The sequence below is a fragment of the Dromiciops gliroides genome, chromosome 3, assembly GCF_019393635.1.
Source record: "Dromiciops gliroides isolate mDroGli1 chromosome 3, mDroGli1.pri, whole genome shotgun sequence".
Taxonomy (NCBI): Eukaryota; Metazoa; Chordata; class Mammalia; order Microbiotheria; family Microbiotheriidae; genus Dromiciops; species Dromiciops gliroides.
Genome location: NC_057863.1, coordinates 380,123,434 through 380,150,509, shown reverse-complemented (window position 1 = coordinate 380,150,509; position 27,076 = coordinate 380,123,434). Strand labels below are relative to the sequence as shown.

The 27,076-nt window shown below is 35.6% G+C and overlaps 1 protein-coding gene and 1 pseudogene across 1 annotated transcript in view; both read right to left on the bottom strand.

Moving 5' to 3' along the window:
- NCKAP5 (NCK associated protein 5) overlaps positions 1-27,076 on the bottom strand; it is a 1,132,898-nt gene that overhangs the window by 469,776 nt on the left and 636,046 nt on the right.
- LOC122746130 lies at positions 19,003-20,230 on the bottom strand (annotated as a pseudogene).

Here is a 27,076-nt window from a genome sequence, read left to right as displayed (position 1 = left end):
ACATTCCAATTATAGCATAATAGAGAAGCAGCTAGAAAAAATTGGAATAATTTAGTCCAGGATTGTTTCAACATTTGTATCATAGACCCTCTTGGCCATCCAATGAATAATTCTTTTAAGTGCATAAAATGCATAGGATTATAGCTATCAATCAATGCTACATTCAAATAAACCTGTTAACTGTCAACTATGTGTCACACACTGTGCTGTGTATATTTTTTTTAAAAGTTCTTAGACTCCAGGTTAAGAACCTTTGAATAGGATTATGTAACCTTGTCCAGTGTGATTTTGGGTGGCCATAGACTCATCATAATGTTGTCTCATGTTCATATATGTAAGAAATATTCATAGGCTACCATGTCCAGTGTTTAGCATAGGGTATGCCACATTACGTAATTAACAAATTCTTCACCACTGTCTGAAATGGACAAAGGAAGGGTGATAAAACAAATGACTTGGCATAAAAATATGTCAAACTCAACAAAGAAACAAGTAGGGATTAGCAGAGAGGAACTAAGAAGGAGAATTATACTGGAGAAGAAAGAATAAAAAGTAAAACTACCTTCCTTATCCTGAAATGGAGATTAAAGGGCAAAGAAAGAAATTAATTAGAATTTGAGATAATGATTTAGATTGCCTCTTAGATACTTGGGAAATGGGTAGATTGGCATATTAATATAATACAACATGATTAAGCAATTATAAATGAGAAAAGAAACAGACATTTATATTTTTGAACATGCACACTGTGTGGATTTATTTTGCCTGACAATGATTATTTTTCTGCTTTTTTTTGTTTTTCATTCTGTTAGTCATTCAAGGTGAGTGAGAAATTAGGAATAGACATATAAATCTAGGAATCAACAACAAAGAGATGATTGTCTGGTCCCTTTAGATTGTGAGTTTCATGCTCTATTAATTATGTAGCAGAAGAATCCCTGGTTTAGGAGTCAGAATCCTTTACTTTGAAATCTTGGATCTGCAGCTGACCTTCATGTCCTGGTACTTAATATCTCTGGATCAAATGTCCATATTAGATGTTTCCTGTGTTCCTATTTCTAAATCCTGTGCTTTAAAATAAAAATGACTATGTTTTACATCTGTCAAGTGTGTATAGCAACACTTACTTGTGGGATATAGAAGATATATAAAGGCTTGTAAGAGTTGTAAACTGTCTGTGGAGAATATATGTGGACCAAGAAAATCCTGGATCATGCTAAATGCTTCAAGAATGAATTCATTTATCAGATTCATTCCTGAGAATAGGTTTTGAGAGTCAGGAATGATCAGAGCGATACTGCTCTAAAACTAATGGGACAGAAAAGAAACCACTTAGTTCTTGTAAGTCTTACTCAAGTCACTTAAACCATCTGGGTCTCAGTTGCCATATCTGAAAAAAGAGGGGCCTAGACTAAATAATCTCTAATGATCTTTTGAGTTCTAAATCTACAATCTCATTTTCATATAAGTGCTTGAAACAAAATTGGACAATCCCATAAGTGAGAATCTGTTGAGGTGTTACAAAGACAGCTTTCTTAGATAATAGTTCTAATTTAAACTAGCAGTATATTAGAAGGTAATTATTAAAGAAAATATGTTGAGCAACACAGGGCAACCAGTATCATTTCACAAGGGATCATGTTCTTCGCAGTCCATTGTTCATAGAACATTCATTTTCTGCACTTATTTGAACTATGCTATCTTATGTAGGTAGCTTGTCACTAACACCTACTGGAAAAGCTCCATGGCAATAAGCAATACCACTCTTTCATAGGTCTTTTGGCACTGTTCCCACGGTTCTCTGTCAAAGATTTATCCTGGAAAATATAAATGTTAATTTTCCAAATTGTTTAATCAAAATGTTTGCTCAAGAAAGCACTAGAGTGATTTAAAGCTCTCCCTAAATGATGCTGTTTGTGTCTACCAAAATATCCCTATAAACACTTCAAATGAAATTATTTCAATTTGTAATGTGGTTTTAATCAGCGGCATCAATCTTCCTTTTGGCAACATCTGCAATCTTGCATAATATTGTACAATGTGACCAAATAACATTAAAAAATTAATTGCATTAGGTTTAAGGGCAACACTTTACAATAAGTGGACAGTTATTGTTGCTAAATTATAGCAGAATCTCTGCTGCATTAGATATTATATCTGTATTATAATCAAGTGACTTTATCATGATTAATTATACTACAAAGAATTCCAAGGGAATTAAGATGATTAACCATTTATTCTATCATTGACACTTTCCTCCTATTTCCAGCAAAGCTCCGTATTTAAATTCTGACTTTCTAAGTTACACCTAAAAATAAATATATTCCTTAAAGTAAGGTAAAATGTTTTGATAGGAGAATGTGGGGGAAAAATTCACTCAATTGAACTCCCCCTTCAGGAAACTGACAACAAATGAAGTATCAAATGGTTTCAGTTATGTTTAAACAATACAACAGGGTAATTAAAACACTTAGGCATAATTAAAATCTTCATAATAATTCTTTTGTTAAACAATGCAGGCAATACAGACTACATAATGGTAGTAAAGAGGAAAAATGCATTAGCACTTTATGACAATGGATAAATTATTCAATTCCCATTAGATTTTGTAGCTCCTTAAGAGTTTATGAAGAACAAAAAGATAAACTTAAGGTTATAAAATGTACCTTGGTTATATAGTTTACTTTGAAATACTTTCAAGAAGGAAACTAGCAGGAAGAGATGAATCATTATTAATATGTAATTATATATGACACTTTTCATTAGAACTGACTTTCACTGAAACTGAACTAACTTCTTTTACTATTTCAATTTTAAAGTACACCAGTTTGTAAGACAGGTACAGTCCTGAGGAAGTCAGACTTTGCCAGTTGGAAAGCTTGATGTTCTCAACCTTGAGACTTATTATAACATTCCTAAGTAAGAGAGATACTAGGAAATAAAGCATCTCCTGATAGAAGCATAGCCTTTGACTGATAGTTAACAAACTTAGGTCCAAAGGATGACTGTGATATTGCCTCACTCTAACTTGAATATTTTACTGTGACCTTCTGTATTTCTCCTTTTCCTATTTTGGCTTTGGTTTCCCTCATTTTATTTCTGTTTAGAACAATGGACACTCAAAGTTATTTTAAAAAACCTATGAGTCTCTGTAACTTTTCACTCCATAGTTTCTGGAAGCTGAATTTTGAGGTTTATCCATCAGAGTTTCTTTCTTTCTTGCAAAAGCAATGACTCCTGCATTCCCCTCATCAGGCCAAGAAACATGATAATAAATTCAATTCTAGCCTTCAGTTTCAAAATGTCATGTTGCAATTCTCTTTCCCAGAGTACCTTGAAATTAGAATCCAGTTGTCAAAGAAGACGAGTTGAACAGGTCACTGACTACCATTTCTGAAACCAATCTGGGAGAGGTGCATTATCTACATCTCCCATTGAGGCAAGAGTCCTGCTATCTACACCGTTGTTTCACATGATCAGAACTTCCATACTAAAAGTATCTTGAATGATACCTGGATGACTGTTTTGGTTAGCTCATAATTACTGATCTCATCCCTCACTCACTACAATTCCAAATGATCAAGAGGTCTAAATTTGATCCCGTGACCATGGAATGTCCAATATTATAAACCCTGAGAAACCTGCCATTGTCAACTATGCCCTAGATACATGGCCCTAGAGCTCTCATGCCTATCTATGAGTGGTTACTCCTCATTCTTGTTGGTCCCAAATGTGTACTCTATTCTGGTGTTCCAGTTTGCGATTTAGCTGAATGCGTACATCCATCAGGTCCAATAGATTACCTAGAAAAGGATGTTATGCCAATAAATTGTAGGACCCTTCATTCTCAAACATTTCTATTAAGTCTGGGAATAGGTAATTAGGAATAAGTCAAGGTAGCACAATTAAGATAGACAGTGCTAAGATGGATCAGAGCAGAGCTTCTACCATCATTTACTCTTGTGATTCTAATGTATGTTATTTATGGGTAATAGAGCATAACGAACATCAACTCTGGAATGAATGCAGTATCTTGTCATGTCCATAAGGAACCAAGATGATAATACAAGGGTTCAACAACTCAGAAACAAAACAAAAAACAAAAAAACCCCACAAGCATGGCAGCCTCATTCACAGCCTCAACTGGCCTCTCTTCACTTGCTTCACTCAATTTCCTCATGTGTTATTGGACTATCACCTCTTACTGATTTTCAGCCAATTTGCACTGACTCCCTTCCCATTATCTGAATTCCCTAAAAACTTAAGCAGAAAATCTAATGTTTGCCTGTCAACATTCTGGCCTGTACACAAGATTCCACATTCTATTTCCATGAACCACAATGACTGATTCTCTGTCCTTTACTAGCAAAGGTTCGAAGAGCCTATACTAATATTGCAAAATGTGCTAAAAGAAAAAGAAAAACAAAACCCTCATGCCTCATTTTGTTCCACTAGCCTTTTATTTTTAACAAAATATGAATGATAATAATCATTTTAGCAGTTAAAAGACATGGGATTCTATACTTCAGAAATATATACGAAATGCTGTCTCAAGACAATTATTTACAATATATTTCTTGGAGAGGTTTGAGTTTATAATTACAACTTCCCATTTATCTTCTTCCCAATACTATTTCTGGACATATAAAAATCCCAAAAAACAAATGTCCATTTATAAAAATAAGGTAGTTATTCTGGTCAAGAAAATGAAATTTAAAATCTATAATAGAATGTTGAGAAAATAACTTTCACAATTAAAATTAAAATTATTAATAATATTTAGCATTTATAGTGCTTAAACATTTACAAAATGCTTTGCAAATAATATTTTATCTTCACAACAATCCTGAGAGGTAGGTACTATTATTAGTCTAATTTTACAGATGAGGAAACAGAAGCAAATAGAGATTAAGTGACTTATCCAGGATCTCGAATGTAGTGTCGTGGAATAGATTTGAACACGAGTATTCTTGACTCCAGGTCTAGTTGTCTATTCATTATTGTAATCTACACAACTAGGAGTTGCTTCTGATAGAATGATACATTTTAGAGTTGCATATGGTATGCCCTTCTCCCATTTTATATAATAAGAAATTTAGACTCTTAAACACATTAAATGTTTCCCAAGGTCACACAGGAATGAGTAAATCAAGGATTTGAACCCAAGTTCTCTAGTTAAAAAAACTAGCATTCTTTATACAGCACCAGGCTTTTACGTCTTCATATCACATTCTGTAAGTATTTCACTCTACACTTGCCTAAAGACCGAATAGGACATGATTGAAAATAGCCGAAAATGCTTTCTACACATGGAGGTAGTCCTCATCAATAACATGGTATGTCACAGTTATGAAAAAGCAGTATCAGTCATTAAGATCTATACCAGATAACTATTTAGGTCATTACAAATTTTATCTTGATTTTTTTTTTAAAAGAAGAAAGTAAATCCCATAAATGAGGGACAAGCAATCTTCATGTTAATCTCCAGCACAATTTGAGACCTGTTAATTAAATAGGTTGTTTATGAGTAGGTCAGAATAATATTGTAATAATTAGGTCCTATTATGAGTTCACTAAGAATGTCATGACAGACTAATCTCATTTAGTTTTTTTTATTTGTTTGTTTTGCTTTTGTTAATAGCTCTTAGGCTGATAGACTGGAGTTCTTCCACTGAAACAGAGTAAAAGGATGGTAGCTTCCTAGCATCACTTATAATATCAACATGAATATTATGGATGAATACTGACTGGATGATAGTAGAGCTAGTTGAATTTCTTATTGGTAAAACACTTCAATCCAAAATTTCATCCATGGATCTTTGTGACTAATTCCATCATTTTATTCTCACCTCTCTCAGAGAATTAGTCAAACTCTTGGACAAAACCAAGGCCATCCCCTTAACCCCCTTACCTTTAGAAGGTCATCTCCTCTAGGATCTTACTCCACTGGTTAACTCCTTTTTCTCATCTTCAGTCTTTACTTTCCTACTGTCTTCCTCCCTTATATCTACAAGTGTGTGTAGGTTTCCCCAACATACTCTAAAAGCAATCACCCAAAATCAAAAACTCACTTAAATCAAATATTCCTTCAAATTAGCATTTTCTCTCTCTTTCCCTTCTCGATATCTCTACTGTGTTTGACAATGCAGACTGCCCTTTTCTGCTGGAAAATTTCTCCTCCTTGGTTTTATAAATACTGCTCAGTCAGTTTTCTTTTTACCAGGAAGACAGCTCCCTCCCAGTCAGTCTCCTTTGTAGGATCAACATCCATGCCCTACCTCCTTGTATGTACCCCAGGCTCTATTGGTAATGTAATCAACTTCCATAGACTCAATCCTGATCTCTATCAGATTAGTCCTGACTCTCCTTGACCAATCCTCATTTCTCTTCTGAGCCTTAGCCCCACATATTCAACTGTAAGCCATCTCTACCTGGATATCTCATATGTAGCTATAAATTATGTCTAAATCAATATTCATTACCTTTCTTCTTTAAACCACCTCTTTTCCTACCTTCTTTATTATTCCAATCACCCATATTCATGACCTAGGAGGTACACTAAACCCTTTACCCTTACCACTCCCTCTCCATATCCAATTACTTGTTAAAACATTGATTCTACCTCTTCAACATTTTTTTGCATCCTTCCCTCCCTTCACTCACTCTATAACCATCTTCATCCAGGCCCTCATTATCTTTCACTTAGATTCCTGCAATAGCTTCCTGAATGCATCCTCTCCCCTTTCTATTTCAGCCTTCACACACAGCTATCACATTGGAGAAGAGTAGAAGGGACCATGCTTCCCCCCTTCTCAAAAACCCATAATGCCTCTAGATTGCCTCTGAGATGCAAACTCCTTTGGCTTTTAAAGTCTTTCACAACCTGCCTCTAGTGTATTTTTCTTGGCTTTTAAAACATTATTCTCCTTCATATACTCTCTGCTTCAAACTTAATCGATGTTTTTTTCCCAATATGATCATTTAACTCTCATTCTAGTGCCATTTGAACAAGATATATATAACCCATGCCTAGACTGTTTTTCCCCCTCACTTTTGCCTCTTTCAATTTCTATCTTCCTTCAACATTTTGCTAAAGTGCAATGTCCCTCAAGAGAAATTTTCTCATTCCCTCTAGAGGTTACTATTTAACTATTATATTTTGGGTTGGCATAAGTATATTAGGGGCAGCTAGGTGGTACAGTGGCTACAGCATGGGGCCTGGAGTCAGGAAGATCTGAGTTCAAATCCAGCCTCAGGCCTTACTAGCTGTGTGACCCTGGGCAAGTCACTTAACACCATTTATCTCAGTTTCCTCATCAGCAAAATAAGTTGGAGAAAGAAAAGGCAAACCACTCCAGTAGCTTTGCCAAGAAAACCCAACTGGGGTCATGAAGAGGCAGACAAGACTGAAATGACTCAACAACAATAAGAGTATTAACCTATCTGTGAAACTGTAGTAACTCCCTAAGGGTGCTCCTTGAGGGCAGGGACCATCTCACTTTTGTCTTTGTTTCCCCACTACTTAACATAGAGCCTGTCACACAGGTGCTTAATAAATCTTTTTTAAAATTGATTTTAAGGATTTAATAATAGTTTAAATTTATATGATGCTTTAAGGTTTGCAAAGCAATTTATGGGAGGGAAGTAAAACTATTACTTGAGAATGGAGCAATCTGAGATTCAAAACTATGTGCCCAGCACATAGTGAGAGGCAGTATGGGGTGGGCAGTAGATCCTGACCTTGGAGAAGGGATGACCTGGATTTAAGACCCAACTCTAACACATACTGGCTATAGGCATCCTGGCCAAGTTGGTCTCGGTTCTCTAATCAGGTAAGTTATAATGTCAACCTGCATTTATAAAGAGAGTTCCCTGTGTCTATGAAATCAGAAGTCCAATTCCTATGCCCTCACAGCACAGAGCTAGTAAATATGAGCTGTGGGATTTGAAACCAGATCTCTCCTTATTCCAATTTCAGCATTCAAACCATTGCACTTCACTGTCTCATCACTTAGATAGGAGAGTGATGGTCACTTAGATTCAGTATTTCTCCACTTAGAACAGGTTATGTCAGATTAACCTCATTTTTAAAAATTATCAGACCAGTGGTTACTAGACTGGTGCTTCAGTGAAATTTCATAGACATAGTATACCTACTCAAAGCATTTGAAAAATACTTTTACACTATGTTTGTGGACAAGATAGAGTACTGTGTCTATAAGGGTTCAGTTATGCAGATTCAGAAAGAGTAGAATGAGGGAACCCCAACATTAATAAATTAGTGTCATTTTGGTGGGTGTATAATAGTATGCACCAGGGATTAAATCTTACACTGTTCAATACATTTGTCAGTACCTTAAGTAAAGTCTTAGATTGCATCACATTTCCAAATGATAAAAAGTGGGAAATGATTTACTAGAAGATAAACTTACTATAAGGGAGAAATCTAAAAAGATATTGTTGGGTTAGAATTATCAATCAATGTAGTAAGATCAAATTTAATAGCAACAAATGTGGAGGACATAGTTTGGATTCCAAGTATCAGTGACTCAAGTAAAAGAAAGAGGAAGAGAAGCTAAATACAAGTTAATGAAACAGGGGCATCTAGGTGGTGCAGTGGATAAAGCATGGGCCCTGGATTCAAGAGGACCTGAGTTCAAATCCGGCCTCAGACATTTGACACTTACTAGCTGTGTGATGCTGGACAAGTCACTTAACCCCCATTGCTCCCCCCCAAAAAACAAAAACAAATAAACAAACAAAAACCAAGTTAATGAAACAAACATCTGCACTTTTTAGTGGACTGAATACTCAATATACTTCAACAATATAGCATTGCTTCCCCTCCCTCCCCCCAAAAAAGTCCTAATGTAAATGTGTAAATGTAATCTCTATTTAAAATGACAAAGTGGGGGAAGCTAGGTGGTACAGTGGATAGAGCACTGGCCCTGAATTCAGGAGTACCTGAGTTCAAGTCCGGCCTCCGACACTTGACACTTACTAGCTGTGTGACCCTGGGCAAGTCACTTAACCCCTCATTGCCTTGCAAAAAATAAATTTTTTTTTAATTAAAAAAATTTTTAAAAATTAAAAAAATAAAATGGCATAGTGTTCAGAATGAAAACTCCTATATTGTTCTATCTTGGTCACATCATACCTGGAATGCTGTATTTGGTTATGGGAACACATTTTAGGAAGAAATCAACAAAACAGAATATATCCAAAGGTTGGTTAGCAGGATGATGAAATGACTCAACCTTATGCCAATTCAGTTGAAGACTGGTTGAAGGAACTGAGAATTTGTAATCTCAAGAAGAATGAAATTGAGAAACAGAACTGGAGAACTGTATTCAAGTATTTGAAATGATGTTTCCTGTCCTTTTGAGTCCCATATAGCAGACATAGGGGAATGGAAAAAAGTTGCAAAGGTATATTTCAGCTTGATATTAGGAAAAGCTATTTACAAATTAAAGTTGTCCTAAACTGCAAAGAGCTGACTTGATAATTAATCATTTGCCTATTATTACAAGACTTGACTAAATGATTTTTTAGGTACTTGAGGAGAGGATTCTTAAGAAAATACTAGACTGGATCTTCTCTGAAGCAATTTCCACATATTCTATGAATACTCAGTCACAAGTTTTTGTTTTGTTTTGTTTTATGCTTCTGACTGGCCTTTGATGTCTTTGGCTATCACACTATTTAGTCCAACAAATGTAATGTATATATTGAGCATCTTGGAGGGGAAAAAAGCACTTTACTAGGCTCTAGTACAGATACCAAATTTTGCATAGTCCCCTGCCTCAGGAGCTTTACATACTGAAGGGAGAGACATGTAATCAAATGTATATAAACAAAATCAACTCATATATTAATAAAAATAATTACTGATCTATCCAATCTCAATTTCCCTCATAATGATATGAAACCACTGCACTTCCACTTCTTATAATCCCTAATTTTGACCCCAGGCAAGTCACCTAACCCTCACTGCCCTGCAAAAAAAAACAAAACAAAAAACAAATCCCTAATTTCCTTCAAAACTAAGCTCAACGAATACTGTCTATACATCACATTTCCTAAACCTTACTGCCATTATTGGCTTCCTTGCCAAAGTAATTGCTTTTTCTTTACTGTGGATTTATTTTATGCATACTTATAAAATGCACATTGTCTCCCTCAAGAAAATGTTAGGGGAGCAAAGAGAGAAAAATGTTTGTGCCACTAGTAGATAACAGTGCCTGGCACATAGTAGGCATTTAATAAATGCTTTTGGATTGAATCTTCCTCAAGAAGAATGATGTATGCTTGTTTGTCACCTTCAAGAAGTCTAACTGATTTTTATCATAATTTGTAATTTTCTCTTTGGTCAATTTTATTTCCATTGAATTTACTAGAATAAATTCTTAATCTTTATAAATTCTATCATCATACTTTATCACATCTTGTTCAGCTTCCTCACAAAACTATGAAATTATTTTTTTTCTATTGTCTTCCCTCTATTACTTCTCTATTGCACATTGGCCATCCAACTGAAAACTAACACACTCAACAGAATTTGCCCCTAAGAAACCTAAACATCAGAAAAATTAATGCTAGCCTTCTGCAATGCCACAGTACAGACTCACTTAGTTAAAAGTGATTCATGCATCTTCTTTTCCTATCACCCTCTTACCTAACCTTGGGAATATCACAGGCTCTCCAGCTCAGAGTTTAACTTCCATAGTAGTTTTGAAAAATTATGCATACATATTCACCTCACTAGGGCAGAGTAATCTAATATTTATCAAGGAATAAGAATATCATAGATATGTACAAAATGAAAGGTATAATTTTTTCTTGACTGACATGGGTGAATTTTTCTGCCCCATGTCATTTTTGTGGCTAAATCACTCTATGTGTGCATGAAAAGAAAAAAAAATAATAATATGATGCACATTCCACTCCAGAAGTTCTCAGTTTTTGAATTTTATTTTTTCCATGTTATGTTCAGGAATGTATTCTTCATTCTGTTGTTTTCCCAAAAAAGGAGCCCAGTGATACACAGAAATTTAAAGAAGTAATCACTATGTTTTAATTAGTAGTCTGTAGCTTCTTCATTTCAAGTTATTTAACACATTAAACCAGTAGGACTAGTAGATTAAGATACTTCAAGTTCTGGAGATTTTTTAAAAGTAATCATTTAATCCTACCACAATAGTATGGCAGACTATTTGGCACTATGAGCCTCTAGAAGCATAACAGTGCAATAAGGCCATATTTTCCATGCCGAATCAAATTTTCCTTTGCCCAATTTCTTTTAGCATCAAGACCTATGATTATTTACAAGGCTGTACTAATCTATCCTTCCCTGCAGTTTTCTTCCACTTGTCTCATTATTGAGCAGCACAATTACCCCCCCCCTTTTTTTAAAATCTTCTCTTATCCCTCATAAAGTCTCAAAGATAATTGACACTGGTTCTGCTAAGACTTTATTACTTCTGTGAATTTCATCAAGGCCTGATGATTTCCATGCATTCCAATTATTTAAATATTCCTTAACCTGTGTTTTTCCAGATATGAACTCACCCACTTCCTCCTTAACTATGACACTGTTCAAACTCTTTTGTTATTAACCTTTGTAGAGAAAGCTGAAGCACAGGAACTGTTAAGGATTTCATAGCTTCTTTGTCAGATTCCTTGTTCTCGCCATATAAAGTAGCAGACTCAATCTTCTGGTGTCCTTCTCTTCTGTCATGTGGACACATATAAAGACTTCTGTTGTGCCTCATTATCTAGTAAGAATCCATTGTGTACTCTTGAATTTCTGGCTCTGCTCTTTCATTTCCTTCTGATTAACCCTTGACTAACCCCACCGAAACCATAAATAGAATTATTGCTTTATTTTCTCACTAAAATATATTTGTAAATTTGCTTTTTTTTTTCCTTATAGGCATTATAAATTATCAGAGGCTTGGAATTTTGCCCTTCACATAGCGATAAATGAAAAATCACCTCTTAGCTCTCCATTTTGGGAAGAACATTAAAAATCAAACACATCATTCTTATTTCTCTCTAGTCTTAGGATTGTGAATGCTAAAGAGTTAAGGTAATTCATTGGCTATATGTGTGTGTGTGTATGCATATACATGTATCTGTATATGTATATTCTGTATATGTATATTTGTGTGGATATCTATCTACCTATCATCTAGCTATCTGTCTGTCTGTCTATATTGAACTAAATCTTTCCTGTTGAATTCACTGTCATTCTTTTTCACCTATTCCCTCTTCCTTCACCTTTACATTTTTATTTACTCTTCACAATTTCCCAAATCATGTCTATTCCTACCATTTTGACTCAAACATTCAATTCATATATAGAATTGGTAATGTTATCCCAGACCTAGAAATGGAAGGGAATTTAGAGGCTCTCTAGTCCAATCCCCTCATTTTATAGATGTGGAAACCAAGGCTGGATCCGGAATCAACATTGCTTCCATTGCACAAAGGGGAAGGGGAAAGGAATGGATATTTAAGTAACACTGCATACCTGCCAGGCACTGTGCTCAGCACTGTTTACAAATATTACCTCATTTAAACCTCACAACCACCCTGTGAGATAGGTAGGCACTGTTATCCCCATTTTATAGATGAGGAAACTGAAGCAATCAAAGGCTAAATAACTTGTCCAGGATTGCACAGCTGGTTATTTCCTGGGGAGAGATTTGAACTAAAGTCTTCATAACCATAGGCCAAGTGCTTGATCCACTGTGCCACCTAACTGATGTAATTGACTCACCAAACAGATAGGTTGTTTGACTAATGTGACTAAACAGACTGAGATTTATCTATTGTTAGACACAACCCAGTTTCACTCAGTCAATAATCCCCAAAGTATGTGAGCATGTGGGCAGAAGGTTCGAAGTGACAATTTAATTAACACTTTTTCCCCTCTTAAATTTGGATCTGCTGCTAATGCTAAATCTAAAGTTTGTTCTTGTTATTTTTGAAAGATTTTCAATATGTTTATATTAAGGTTTCACAGCAGTAGAAATAAAATATAAATCCCACTTACACAAACTATAGCCCTATTGGTGTTTTTAGCACCTGTATGCATCTCACGTCCCTCCTTCCCCTTCTGCCCCTACCTCCCACTATTTAGTTTTTTTTAACAAAAGAGGAAAATACTCAGGGAAAGGCATTCTGGGAGAAGGAAGATGGAATCTCAGCAGTGAATCCTAAATTTGGCATCCATGAATCCCAGGATGTACTCAGCTCATCCTGCCAAATCTTTCAGGAGATATTGGAAGAAAGTTGGTGGCTTCTTGGGTCCATTGTTGGCAGTTACCTAGTTTTATTCCTCTTAGTTGCAGAGCAGAAATAACATGGGGAAGGCTCCAACATTGGTGCTATTTTCAGACATCCCCTTGAGGGTAGAAAAGTATACTTTTCCATGCATGTGGAGTTTTTTTTTTTTCTAATTGATGACTAGAGTTCATACGTTTTCTGGAAATATGACAAGTAATAGATGATCTTTTGTTATAATAAATCCTTATCAATTTAAGTGAAGAATATTTCCCCCTGTTTTTTGGAATGTCAGTGAACTGCATGATGCTGAAATTTCAAAGTTGGTTGGTAGAAGGGAAAAAGTAAATAATGTGGGGGGAGGGGGGAACCACTAAGCTTGGAGTAAGAGGACATGAGTTTGAACTCTACCTCTATCATCTATGTGTCCTTGGACAAGTCCCTTAACTTCTCTGGTCCTCAATTACACTATCTATAAAATGAAGGATTTGTAAAAAAATAGCACCTAAGGTCCTTACTAACTCTAGTTTGGTGATCTTAAAATTCTGCGAATTACAAGAATAGCTGTATTTAGCTAACTGGGATCGTTGGTATGGAAGAAGTCTAATGTCTCAATTCATGCAACAGTAGAAGAGAATAGGATGGGAAGAGAATCTCTGAAATGATGTAGGTAGGGTTGGAAGCAGTTGCTTTGCAACCCACCCCCCCACCCCCCCAATCTATTTTATAGCCGGATAATTTAGATATTTAATGACCTTAGGGGGAATGGTAAAAGAATCTTGGTTTCTATTTTAAGACAAACCTGAATGGTCCCAAAGGTTAGGTTGCCATTTCAGGTTCCTATATGATAGCCTTCTTTTTATAAATGTCAGGATTTTGCCTATCTTTAAAATCACAGAAGTTCATTAAAGGAAACCAAAGGAATATAGACAGGGACAGTGTCTGTGATTTCATTAATATAGGGAACTCCCAGACTAAGTGATTTGCCCTGGGTCATGCAAGAAGTATATATTACAAGTAGAACTTGAACACAGGGCCCCTGATTCCAGTACTGGTCTTTTATCAATTATGCCTTTTATCAATGCTGCCTCCACTGCCTGCCTCTACTGAAGAAGACCAAATTTTGTTATTCTAACTCTTTCTCATTACCTATTTAAAAAAAAAAAGGCCAAACATTTTAGACTTTCTTAAAGTACACCATTTTATACACTTGAGATAAATTTTGTTTCACTTCTCAATATTTAACTATTTTCCTAAATTTCAACTACTCTTTTTTTTACTAAATTTCAACTACTTATTCTTACATTAAGATTTAATATAAGGAATCTCTTTGTAGCAGAACATCACAGGTTATGTATAACAAAAATAACAAAATGCTCATTTAAGCAATGAAGGATTTTAAGGGTTTTTTTAAAGAATAAAAGGACTCAAATTAAATCAAGCTGTTATATAGCTTTCCATTATAATCTCAGATATTTAGGCTCATAATTAAAATTTCAAATTCACACGTCAAAATATATTTAGGAGTTCACCTAAAACATTAATATATACTACTAGAAAGAAAACAACAATATTTCTAGCCAAATATACAATGACAAACCTTAAAATGGAGCAAAACAATGAATCTAGTATCACAAATTCAATCAATATACCAAGTGGCTACATACTCATATATGCAAATGCAAGCGTTACAGTAAATAAATTATTCCAGTTTTCCCAGGGCTGACGCAAATTACTCATTTTTTTGGACCTGAAACAAGGAGGCTTCAAAGCAAATAAGAAATGCACCCAGAAAGCAATGCACATTAGTCATCTTTCTGTCAAGAATTAGGACTTCCTATTACCTCAACCCAACCATAGCCCTGCAGGTGTTCATGAAACAAAATCATGCTGGTTGATATATAGTCACCCAGTGGGCAGCTAGGTGGCGCAGTGGATAGAGCACCGGCCCTGGAGTCAGGAGGACCTGAGTTCAAATCCAGCTTCAGACACTTAACACTTACTAGCTGTGTGATCCTGGGCAAGTCACTCAAACCCAACTGCCTTGCCCCAAAAAGAAAAAAAAAAGAAAGGAAAGAAATATAGTCACCCAAAAATGTTGGTTGTTCTCCCTTTATATGAAGGAACCCACAATCCAAACCCCATTTCAACCCCCATGCAACTGCCTTTCCTCATCCTGTTCTGCCCTTTGCCCAGGATTACTCCTAGTAGAAGAGGAGAACAGTTTGGCTGCCTAGGTGAATGCCAGCAGACAGGCATCTGTGATCTCTGTCTGAATTAGAACAGTGATTCCAATGCTATACTAAGCCTTATATGTTCATCCTTAGCATGTTCTTTCTGGGAGCAGCCTGAACCCATATACAGTCAATCTACTTGTTTATCAGGCATAAAACTAATCAATCTACTGAGTATCTATTTATTATGTGTTCAGTTTTGTATTAGGAAAAGATAGGAATATAGAAGACATAATTCCTACCCTCAAGAAACTAATGATCTCGTTGGGAAAATAAATAATGCATATAGAACAATTAGGGCAGTACAGCATAGTGAGGGCAGCTAGGCAGCAAAGTGGATAGAGTACTGGGTCTAGAGTCAGAAAGACCTCAGTTCAAATCTGGCCTCAGACCCTTACTAATTGTATGACCTTGTGTAAGTCATTTAACCCTGTTTCACTCAGTTTTCTCATGTATAAAATGAACTAGAAAAGGAAATAGCAAATAACTCCAGTGTCTTTGCCAAGAAAACTCTAAATGGGGTCCCAAAATATTGGACACAACTGAAATGGCTAAAGAAAACATAGTGTGGAAAGGACTAGCATAAGAGTTAGTTAAAGGGGTCATGCCACTAGTGACTGTATGGCCTTTGTTGGACTTCAATTTCCTTGTATGTAAAATAATGTCATCTGAATTAGAGAATGTTTGGCTTGCTTCTCAGTTCCAACATTCTAGGAATGTAGGAATTAGAGGCAACATAAAATTACAAAGATCAGATAAACTAGGGATGTTTAACCTGAAAGAGGATATAATAGTTATCTTCAAGCATTTACATTTGTCCTCCAGAAGAGGATTTCAAATTGATTTGCTTGATCTCAGATGACAGAACTAGAAAGATGCAGAAAGACATATATCCATTGACATATTGAAAAATTTTCTAGCAATTACATGTGTTCTAAATTTAAATGAGAGGCCCTGCAAGACAGAAAGTTCTTCATCAACTGAAGATCTTGAAACCAAGGATTGGTCGGTACTTGTCCCAAATACTGCATGGAAGATTCTGTTCAAATATGAATTAGAGTGAGCTCTCCAGTATAGAATATTTGACTTAAAAACAATCAATTGCATTATTAGCATTTGCTAATGTGCTAGGAACCATGTGAAGTGCTGTGGATGAAATAGAAAAAAAAAACACACATGGGGGCAGGTAGGTGATGCAGTGGAAAAAGCATCAGCCCTGGATTCAGGAGGTTCCGAGTTCAAATCTGGCATCAGACACTTGACACTTACTAGTTGTGTGACCCTGGGCAAGTCACTTAACACTCATTGCCCTGCAAAACACACACACACACACACACACACACACACAAGAAAAGAGTACCTGTTCTCAAAAAGCTTATAGTTTAATGAGGTAGATAGAATGTACACGGTGTTTCTAAGGTCTTGGCTTAGTTAGCTTTTTTAGCTTTAATTGCTTTACACTATGGCTTTTTGAATATTCTGCATATAAATAGGTAGAAAAGGAAAAAAATATATATGGAATAGATGGATGATAACTGTAAAGGGCAAGAGATAAGGGGCTGAGATATGGACAGGGGTTGGGCAGAGAAATAGAAAAGACTTCCTGAAGAAAGAAGCATTTGATTTGAATCAGGAAAATTCCCTCCGACACTTTTAAGCTGTGAGACGGATAATTCAATTAACTTCTCTGTGCAGCTTCTATTTCTGGAAAATGGGGATAATAATGCCAGCAATACCTACCACAAAGTACTCTGGAAGAAGAAAATGACATTCTGGATATGACTATATAAATTGCAATTCATTTTTCAGCTGTGAGATCCTGTCATTCTGTAAAATATGTTTCAGTCCACAAATGCTGTAGACGTTTAGAAAGCTGTAGGTGAATGTAGTCAGGAAAGGATATTTTAGTAATGTCAAGTAGCCATACACATAATATATGAGATTTGGAGGGGACCATGAAGAATGTGTAGGACTTTAATGGGGAAAGAAGAGAGGGAATGATAAAAAAGTAATAGCATATATTGAATTTGTATAGTTTTCACTATTTTTGCCCTACAGAGAGACACACATTCTTTTAGAGACAGAATAGAGATAGAGCTGTACTGGCTACACATGATGGCAGACAGCAAAAGAACAGTGTCACTAGCTTTTGGTTGTCATTAACTAATTATATTTAAGTAGTTTTATGCGTATGGTGTTATGTCAAGCCATTTGATCAATGTAATGAGATTCACCATAGTGTAATGGGTGGAATACAGGACCAGGAGACTAGAGGATCTGATTTCAAATTCTGCTCTAAGTACCTACTAGCTATATAACCATGGAAAAGTCTCCTTAACCTCCCTGAATGTCAGGCAAAAGTTTAAGAGTTAGTTCACTCAATTATAGAGTGCAGATTTCAAAAACTGAGAAATTCACAGGTTATCAATATATTGACATAAATTTTAATTTTTTTTACGTAGAAAAAACATTTTCCACCATAAGCACTTAGAGTTAGACATGGACAGTAATCGGTTGCTGGTTAGACAAGTTATCCTAAATGACATTTTCTAACTGAGTGGTCAAGGGCTAATTTCATTTGTATGTGATTTGTTTAAAAAATTGAAGAAAGAAAAAAGGAAGAAAAGAAGCCATCCAGAATTAATTTTAAAGCACATGTCACCTACCAATTGCTCTGTTTTCAAATTACAGCATACTCTACCAGTGGTACAACTGTCGGGTGAAAACATAGATCTTCTTTAGAGTCCAGTCATCCCATTTTTTTTTTAAATCACAAAAAAGAAAAGAAATGGCATAGTTCAAGAAATATAGTAGAGAGTAAAACTAGATGAGAAGGTGAACAATTTTTTTTTTCAGGTATAGCTACAGTATTTCATATGACTGTCCTCGATCAAATGAAAAGTAGAAGAAAGTAAGCATTCACTGGGGGGGGGGGGGAATGAAATAAATAAAACAAACAAAAAAGGAAATTTTGACTAGTTACAGAAAAACATTGTAGGGGTAGGCCAGTCTTTACCCTAGAAGGCTATTCATTTTGGCTTTTATCTTTAAATCTCTAAAAATGAGGGAAACAGTTCAGACATCTTATAATGCTAATACATCAGTGACTCAGATGCCTTTGTTTTATATAAATCCCACCCTATCCTAATTTTCATTAAAATAGACTGAAAAACTTTCAGTTACAACATAGGAAGAAAAATAAAATACTCATAGTCTATTTCCTGTGGTTAAATAAGATTTTAGAGCTGGATTTGTTCATAATAAGTTCTTAGAAAAAATAAATATGGGTCTCTGGCTCCATTGAGTCAAGCCCTTCCCCCCAACCCCTACAGTTAATGGTTAGAAATTATTGCCTCTCTGTATTAACAGTCACCTATAGGACAATGTCTGGACAAAAGGGGCCTGTCTCAAAACCAATGGTAAATCAATCTCAATTGGGGAAAAAAGTGGAGACTAAAGCTCAGAACCAGTGCAGTCATATCTAGGACCCCTGTCCCTCTGGATCTATACTTCCTTCAGGATCTTCATCATTATATATATTCTCAGTTATCTGGCAAACCAGTATGATATTGTTTTCTGATACAGAACAAATAACCTAAGGTTCATAAAGGTTCCAGGAGAAATCAGATATATTGGCAGTGTGACCACCATGATTAAAAAAACGATTATGGTAGCCTATCTTCAGCATCCTCAGGGGACTACTCCTCTCCAATTTTGTTCAAGTCCCAGATTTGAGTCAGTGTTAAGTGCCACCAACATAGTTTCATTATTAAAAGACCATTGAGCCTGAAATATTTCATCCTTATATGATTCAAATGAATGCAATTTCAGTGTCATATTTTTCAGATGCCATATTGCAACTGATTGATGAACTTATACTGTATCAAGAATAAATTCATTGTAAGGATTGAGAGATAATTTACTTAATCAGTATAGGCATCCACTGAGTGACTTAGTTTAGAAGTATTGTTTGATTATGTGTCACAGATCATAGGCTTCTGACCATCAACAACTGATGCAAAGAGAAATGCATAGAGTAGGTACCAAGAAACATCTTTGGCTACTGCTGTATGGTGTGTGAATTTAGTCTTTGCATGCACTACTTTACCTTCCCTTGAAACTACACTGATGTCCTATAAGCAAATGGTATGGTCATCTGATATACTAAGCAAATGTCCACTGAGATTTCAGTTCCACCACAGCCTGCAGCCCTCCTTTTGATTTCCATAGAGATGCAAGTCTGAGTTTTATTCCCCAGAAGGGTCTGGTTTTGAAGGCTACTTGTAGTAAAAAACAAGGGCATCATTGGATGCAGTCTTTGTTGCAAGGATTGGGGCATATAACAGGCTCTGTTCACTTCTCCTTCATGAATATTCTGGATTTCTATTTCAATTTTCCCACTGACTGAGCCAAAGCTTCCAAATTCTGCTTTCTCACTGTCAGAGAGAGTGATCAAACTGAATATAATCATTGGGAAGCATGGTTCCGTTCATATGTTCATTCGTAGCCAGGACAAGTCAATGAATGCTGAAATGTTTCCCTTCAGGTCTGATTCTATCTGGAAGTCACTGTGCAGTCAGGCTGGGCCACTCTAGGGTATGGATCATCACTAAGTCTTGGAGAATTGGAGCATCTTTTTCCTATATTGTATACTCATTTATCACTCATTCTTCCACAGCATCACCAAAGACTACTTCCTTTTTGGTCATGGTGGGTGGAGAAGCTGATGGATGGAATGAGGCATGGGAGATCCAGGGGTTCCTTGAGTTAAAAAACCATAAAAGGGGAAGGGATGACATTAAGTTTAAATGAAAGATACATAAGTACAAGTTGAAAAAAATTAGAAAGTCAAGTCATTGGCACAATTTGGAAAACAGTAGAAAAAAACGTAAAGAAAAAATAGGTATCAGGAATTTGTCCTTTTAATTTTATAAACTAAAAAGTACTTGGCAGTTTAAAAAAAAATAATTCCTGAAAATAATCCTGTCACCTGAGTTGAAGTTAATATTTTCCTCTCTTCTGCCATCACTCACCCAGACCGCAAGCAATGATTCTCCCTTTCACATAAAATTGAAAATATTCAGCAACAGAGCAGTAAAGTAAGGTTTCCAGAGGTATATGATGAGTTTCCAATAGTGCTAAAAATTCAGCATCTTTGAATTTCCACTTGGATGCTTTGTTTTTCCTTCAAATGGCCTATCTCTCTGTACACAAGCACTTGCTTTTGTTTTGTTTTATTTTATTAAACATGGAAGACATGGACTATCCAGAGTTTCACAGACAGTGTTTATTATGCCAATATTTCTGGCAATCAGAAAAAAATCATTATTTTATAAAATTTTTAGTCGGTTGCTTTGATCTTTTTTCAAATAGTCCATCTCTCCTTACACAAATACTTGCTCACACAGCATAGTTTTTTTGTTTTGTTTTGCTTTATTAGAAATGGAAGACATTGGCTATGCAGAGGTTCATAGAGAGTATTTCTTATGCCTGTATTTCTGGTGATAAGGAAAATAAGTCATTTTATACAATTTTTCAGAGGAGACAAGATGCTTAAAGATGATCAAATTCTACCTCATTTAACACATGAAAAGCCACAAACTGAGAGATTGAGTAACTTGTTTATGGTCCTACATCTAGTTAGTAGCAAGCCACACCTTACACATATGCACCTATCATGTATCAGGCACTGGACGAAGCACTTTATAAATAACCCATTTGATCCTCACAACATCCTTGACAGGTAGGAACTATTATTATCCCCACTTTACAATTTGAAAAAAGAGACACGCAGAGTTTATATGACTAATAGTAAGCATGAGCTGCAAATCCAGGCCCAATGCACTAATCACTTTTCAACCTAGATACCTCAGGACTCTAAATGGAAAATTGATTCAAATTTATAAGAAAAAGTATCATAACATGAATCAGTCTTTTTAAAAGGAAGAAACGAATTCTTTTTTAAAAAATTTATTATTTATTAAGCAACCACTATGTGACAGGCATGCTTCTAGATGCTGGAAATATAGACACAAAAACAAAACAGTTCCTGCTCTCAAATATTTTGATATTTTTTAAGTGAAAGAAAAAAAAACAGGCTTATAGAAAATTGCCACAATATGTTATACCAAGTAATTTCTGGGAAAGGGATACTAGAACTGAAATGATTCACAATAACTTCATTTTTGGGGTGGAAATTGAAGGGAGCTTTAAAGGGAGACAGGATTGAGAAGAGGGTTTATTTCAGGTATGGAGAATTTCCTGGATAAAGGCATAGAGAAAGGAAATTGAATATGTACTTGAGGAGAACCAAAAAGATTGGTTTGTCTAGAACAAAGGAAAAAATTAAAAAGAGTAATGTATTTGTAAGCCTAAAGAAAAGGCTAGAGCTAGGTTGTAAATGTCTTCAAAAGACAAATCAAGGATATTGTATTTATTCTAAATGAGAGAGACAGAGACAGAGAGACAGAGAAACAGACAGAGACAAACAGAGAGGGACTCAAACAGAGACAGATAGAGTGAGACATACAGAGACACAAAGGCAGACATGGAGATAGAGAGAAACAGAGATAGAGAGCCAGACACTGGACTTTCTTCTGCTGAAGATGGGTAGTTGACTGGAGGGGTGGAGTGGTGAAGAAGTGGGTAATTAAATCAGACATGCTTTATAAATATAAATCCAGTATCTGGATAGAGAATGGATTGGATGGGGAAAAAAGATATTCTAGGAATGGGGAGACCAATTAAGAGGAGTTGATGAGGGCCTATATTAGGGTACTGACTGTATGAGCAGAGAAAGGGACAGATGTGAAGTATTATAGAGGTAGAAATGATAAAATTTGGCAATGATTGGATGTGAGTCAGGAGTCATATTGCAGGGGATACAAAGTTAGTTTCCTATCTAGTGTTCAAGGTTCTGTAATATAAGGAAATACAATTTTTAAGAAGTTTTAACAGAAACATGTAAATCTCTTTTGATGTTCTGTTTACATATAATATTCATTTCAGCTAAATTGTCTCTACATTTGTTTGAATAAATATTTCTGAAGTTATTCACTTATTTTACTTTTGTATAAAAATCATGATATTTATAACTTGAAGAGACCTTACAGATCACCTAATCATATCCTCTCATTTTACTGATGATGAAACTGAGGCTAAACAAGGGTAACTGAGCTATCTAAAGTTACAAAGCAGTAAGTGTCAATTCCAGAATTCAAAGCCAGGTCTTCATTCCTCTCTGAGTTCTCCTCCTGACTCTCAATATTTTCCACATGCCAGAGCAGCTTTCTCATCCTAGAATTTTACTCTGCTCCTGTGGCTCTTTCATCCGATTGGTTAGTTTCTCCCAGAACCTTTTTTTTCCACCACTTATGCTATTTGGATTTTACTTATTCACATTGAGGGCTTAAGAGGTTCATTAATAAATTACCCTATGAGCATAAGCCTAAAATGAAGCTTCAATGATGAGAAAAATGGTACACTATCTAGTTTCCAAAGAAAAGTCCACCTAGAGAATTTATATATATATATATATATATATATATATATATATATATATATATATATATAAGTTCAAGTAAAGAGGAATAGAGGATGTTCTGGTTAGCAAGCATTATATGTGTACAATATAGGACATGTTTTCTTGTTTTCACTGAAGTAGATTCATAGAAAATGAAAGTGTGTTAATTTCATGGCTTACAAAGGACAACAGGTTCCTTCTTGCTGTTTTAAGGTTTATTTTTATTTTTTTATAAAAGTATTTTATTATTTTCCAGTTACACGTAAGGATAGTTTTCAACATTTATTTTCATAGGAATTTTAGTTCCGAATTTTTCTTCCACCTTCCCTTCCCTCCCCTCTCCTCTCCCCAAGACCGAAAGCAATCTGATATAGGTTTATCACATTCCTTCTTAACATTTTTGCTTCAGGGCTCAAAAGAACTCCTAGACTTGGGGTCCTGGGTTAGAATCCATCCCTCAACACAATAGCTATGTGACCATGGACAACATACTTAATTCTTGTTTCCTCATAGATAAAAACAGGAATAGTAATACTTGTAATCAGGCTATCATTCAAAAAGCATTTATAAGTACCTCTTATGTGCCAAGCACTGCACTAAAAACTGTGTAAGACTCGGAGTTCTATATACATTTCAGCTATGATTATTATTAAACTATCAGAATTAAATAGGTCTGTCATTGAAAATGTAGATCTCTTTCTTAATTTATCTTGACTCCATCAGATTACAGAACTAGCAATAGTCAGAGCTTCCAACAGCTTGATAATATATTAGGTTTCTAGGTGCAGTGGCTAAGTTCACCAGCCATTTTCTCACTAAATCAGGTCTTTATAAAATATCAGCGTCTGTAGAATCTATGAGCAGTTCAAATCTAATCTATTAACCTAACCTGTGGTGTATTGCCTGATAACATCTCATGTGCTTTTTGTGATTGTTTGTGAAAAGGCAATAGACTTGAAAGCATTATAGATGTCATACATATTGGAATTATACTAAATATATTATTGTTCCACCAGGAACTCTCTTGACAATATTGTGAATTGCTGGGGGAATGAAAATCAATTCTCAAAGTGCTCATGACACCAAAGGTGACCACTAGTCTTCAGGAAAAGGGTTCAATGTCAAACTGACTCATTTAATCTATAATAATAATAATAATAGCAGGGCATTCTTCCCTTTTCATGATACTAGAAAATTATGGAAGCAAGATTAAAGTAAGGTAAGCTGTATATGAACTTGCCTCTTGAAGATGGATAGGAATGAAATCAATATTGTCATTTTTTTGTTTTTCCCCTCTGTCAAACTTAGGTCCCCACAAGGCTAGTGAGAAATTGACTCATAAGGAAGAGCAAAAGTGTCTAGGTGGAAAGATTATTAAAAATGTTAACCTCTTAGGCTCTGTCTGAACCAGTATAAAGGGAAGTCAAGTCCTGTGTGTTATCTGGTAGATCTGATCAATATAAAGTCAAACTGGATATACTAGAAACTTCACATTCAGTTCAGGATACCTTCATTTGGTTGTCTATGGACACTGATAAATCGTATCATTCAAAAATATCCATTTCACACTAGGAAAAGATAAAATCAAAAGATATGGGTATAATCCATGGTCTAGATCCTACTCTGTTCTTTGGCCCCAAATCTCTGGTATTACATTGGACTAGATTCAATGATGATCTCTCAAGGGTGATTTGCTCTTTTGGGATCTTTGGCCATAACCATAAGTTATTCTAGGAAATCTCCAAAATACATAAAGATTTTTCTCAGATTGGGTAGTCAAGTTCCTAGCTTCTATTTAGGCACTCAAAGTAGCAAGTGCAAATTACGTATGGGATAGCTTTTTTTTCTATCCCCCCCCCTCCAAAATGGAGAAGATGCACAAGACCTTCAGAATCCCAAAATATTCACTAAAAACTCATAAATACTCAGTAGCTTTGCAGACACATGCACAGGCCTGTTAAAACACACACACACACACACACACACACACACACACCTGCTAGAATAAAACTTGACATAAGGTTTGCCCCCATGGCAACTGGCAAATTTTTCCCCTTCTTTTTGCCACATTTTTTACAGATTCCCTATACATTCTTTCCACTTACAAAATCTAATAACATTTTTAATGTTTTTTTACTTTTCTGAACATAATCTAAGTGCTGCTGAATAAGCTGCTATCATCATCATCATCATCACCACCACCACCCATTATCTAGCATTTGCATAATGCTTTAAGTTTTGCAAAAAAATAATAATTGTCACTTCTTCAAAAAACAAACTATGAGGGGCAGCTAGATGGCACAGTGGATAGAGCACCGGCCCTGGAGTCAGGAGTACCTGAGTTCAAATCCGGCCTCAGACACTTAACACTTACTAGTGTGTGACCCTGGGCAAGTCACTTAACCCCAATTGCCTCACTAAAAAAAAAAACAAAAAACAAAAAACAAAAAAACAAAACAAAACAAAACTATGAGACGTTCTATTATTACCTTCATTAGATCTCCTTTGTCTTATCAGGACAGTGTAGAGGAATTATGCATATGGTCCTTTTCTCTTTTATATCATTTTATCTTTGCAGGTCCCTTCCCTGGACTCTCAAACTTTGGAAAAGGCACCGCCAAATAAATCTTCCCTAACTGACCAAAATATTAGATTCTGGGGTGAGAGAGAGAGAGACAGACAAACAGACAGACAGACTTTCCACTCATGAGTTAGGGCAGTTCATGAATTACTCTCTCAGGCTGAGTGGCCATCCATATGTCTATGTCTGTCATGTATTTCTCTAGGACTTTCTCACTGACTCTGTTATGGCTATATTTAGATGAAGAAAGCCTCTAATCCCTGGCTTGTTTGTAGAAAAGAAAATCAAAAGAAAGAAGGGAGTACAGAAGTTTAAGACAAAGTAGTCCCCTTTTAGAGCTTCCAGGGAATCATATGCAGTGCTCCATTAATTCCCCCACTTCCAAGTCACAGGCCTACTTTGTGCCACTTAAGCTATCACAAGGTTGCAAGAGAAGGAAGAAGAAAGTGAGAGACAAGGAGATAGAGAATGAGGTGATAGAATAAGTTAGAAGTAATAGAAGAGAGGGAGAGAAAGAGGGGAGAAGAAGAATAGTGGGAGGCAGGGAGAGATGTCAGAAACATAACCGTGCTGTTGTCACAAAACCTCTTTTTTTTTTTCCACAAATCTTCTTGATAGACTACAGAGTGAGGTGATTCCTCTGACAAAGGTCTAATTCCCTGAGTCCACATTTTAGACACAATTTGAATCATAGAAGTTGTCTGTGTCCTTCAAGTAGGGCACCGTTAGGTTTGATGTCCTCCGTGAAAAGATGCCCTTCAGATATTAGTATAGAGTCATACCCTATAACATAAAGTTGAGTTTAGAAGTTATCAGACTGCTCAGGGATTCCTCATCAATCAACCAACGAAGACACATGGAATAGTGCCTTCCCAAAGGAGTTTATTTTCTAATGCAGTATGTGTCTATACATACATGCATGTGTGCATGTATGTATATGTGTGTACAGATACATAAACATGTGTATATGTACAGATATGCATGTATGCACATACACATACAAACGTGTGTGTGTGTGTGTGTGTGTGTGTGTGTGTGTGAGAGAGAGAAAGAAATCACTAGTATTACTAATCTAGCATCTCTGACAGAACCCAGCACCTAGAACAGTGCTGGCCCATATTGGCAATGAATAAGCATTCAATAAATTGGATATATTGAACTTGATTGTCACATGGTTCAACTGATCAATTACTGACAATTGGTTAATTAAGATGCGTGAAAAATCATTCACTGATGTCTCTCAGCACTGATTCTCTAATATTTCAAGACTATGTTTATTAGATGTTGAAAGCAGAAATAGACTCCAAATAAACAATTTGACTATCAAAAACTTAGCAGAATTGGGATGATTGTTACAATATTCCCTATTACTCCAAGATGTCTATTATTTATGTTTTTTTTTCTTTATTTTGTGCAATATGAACTTCTCTCAGATATGGTCTCATATGTGGA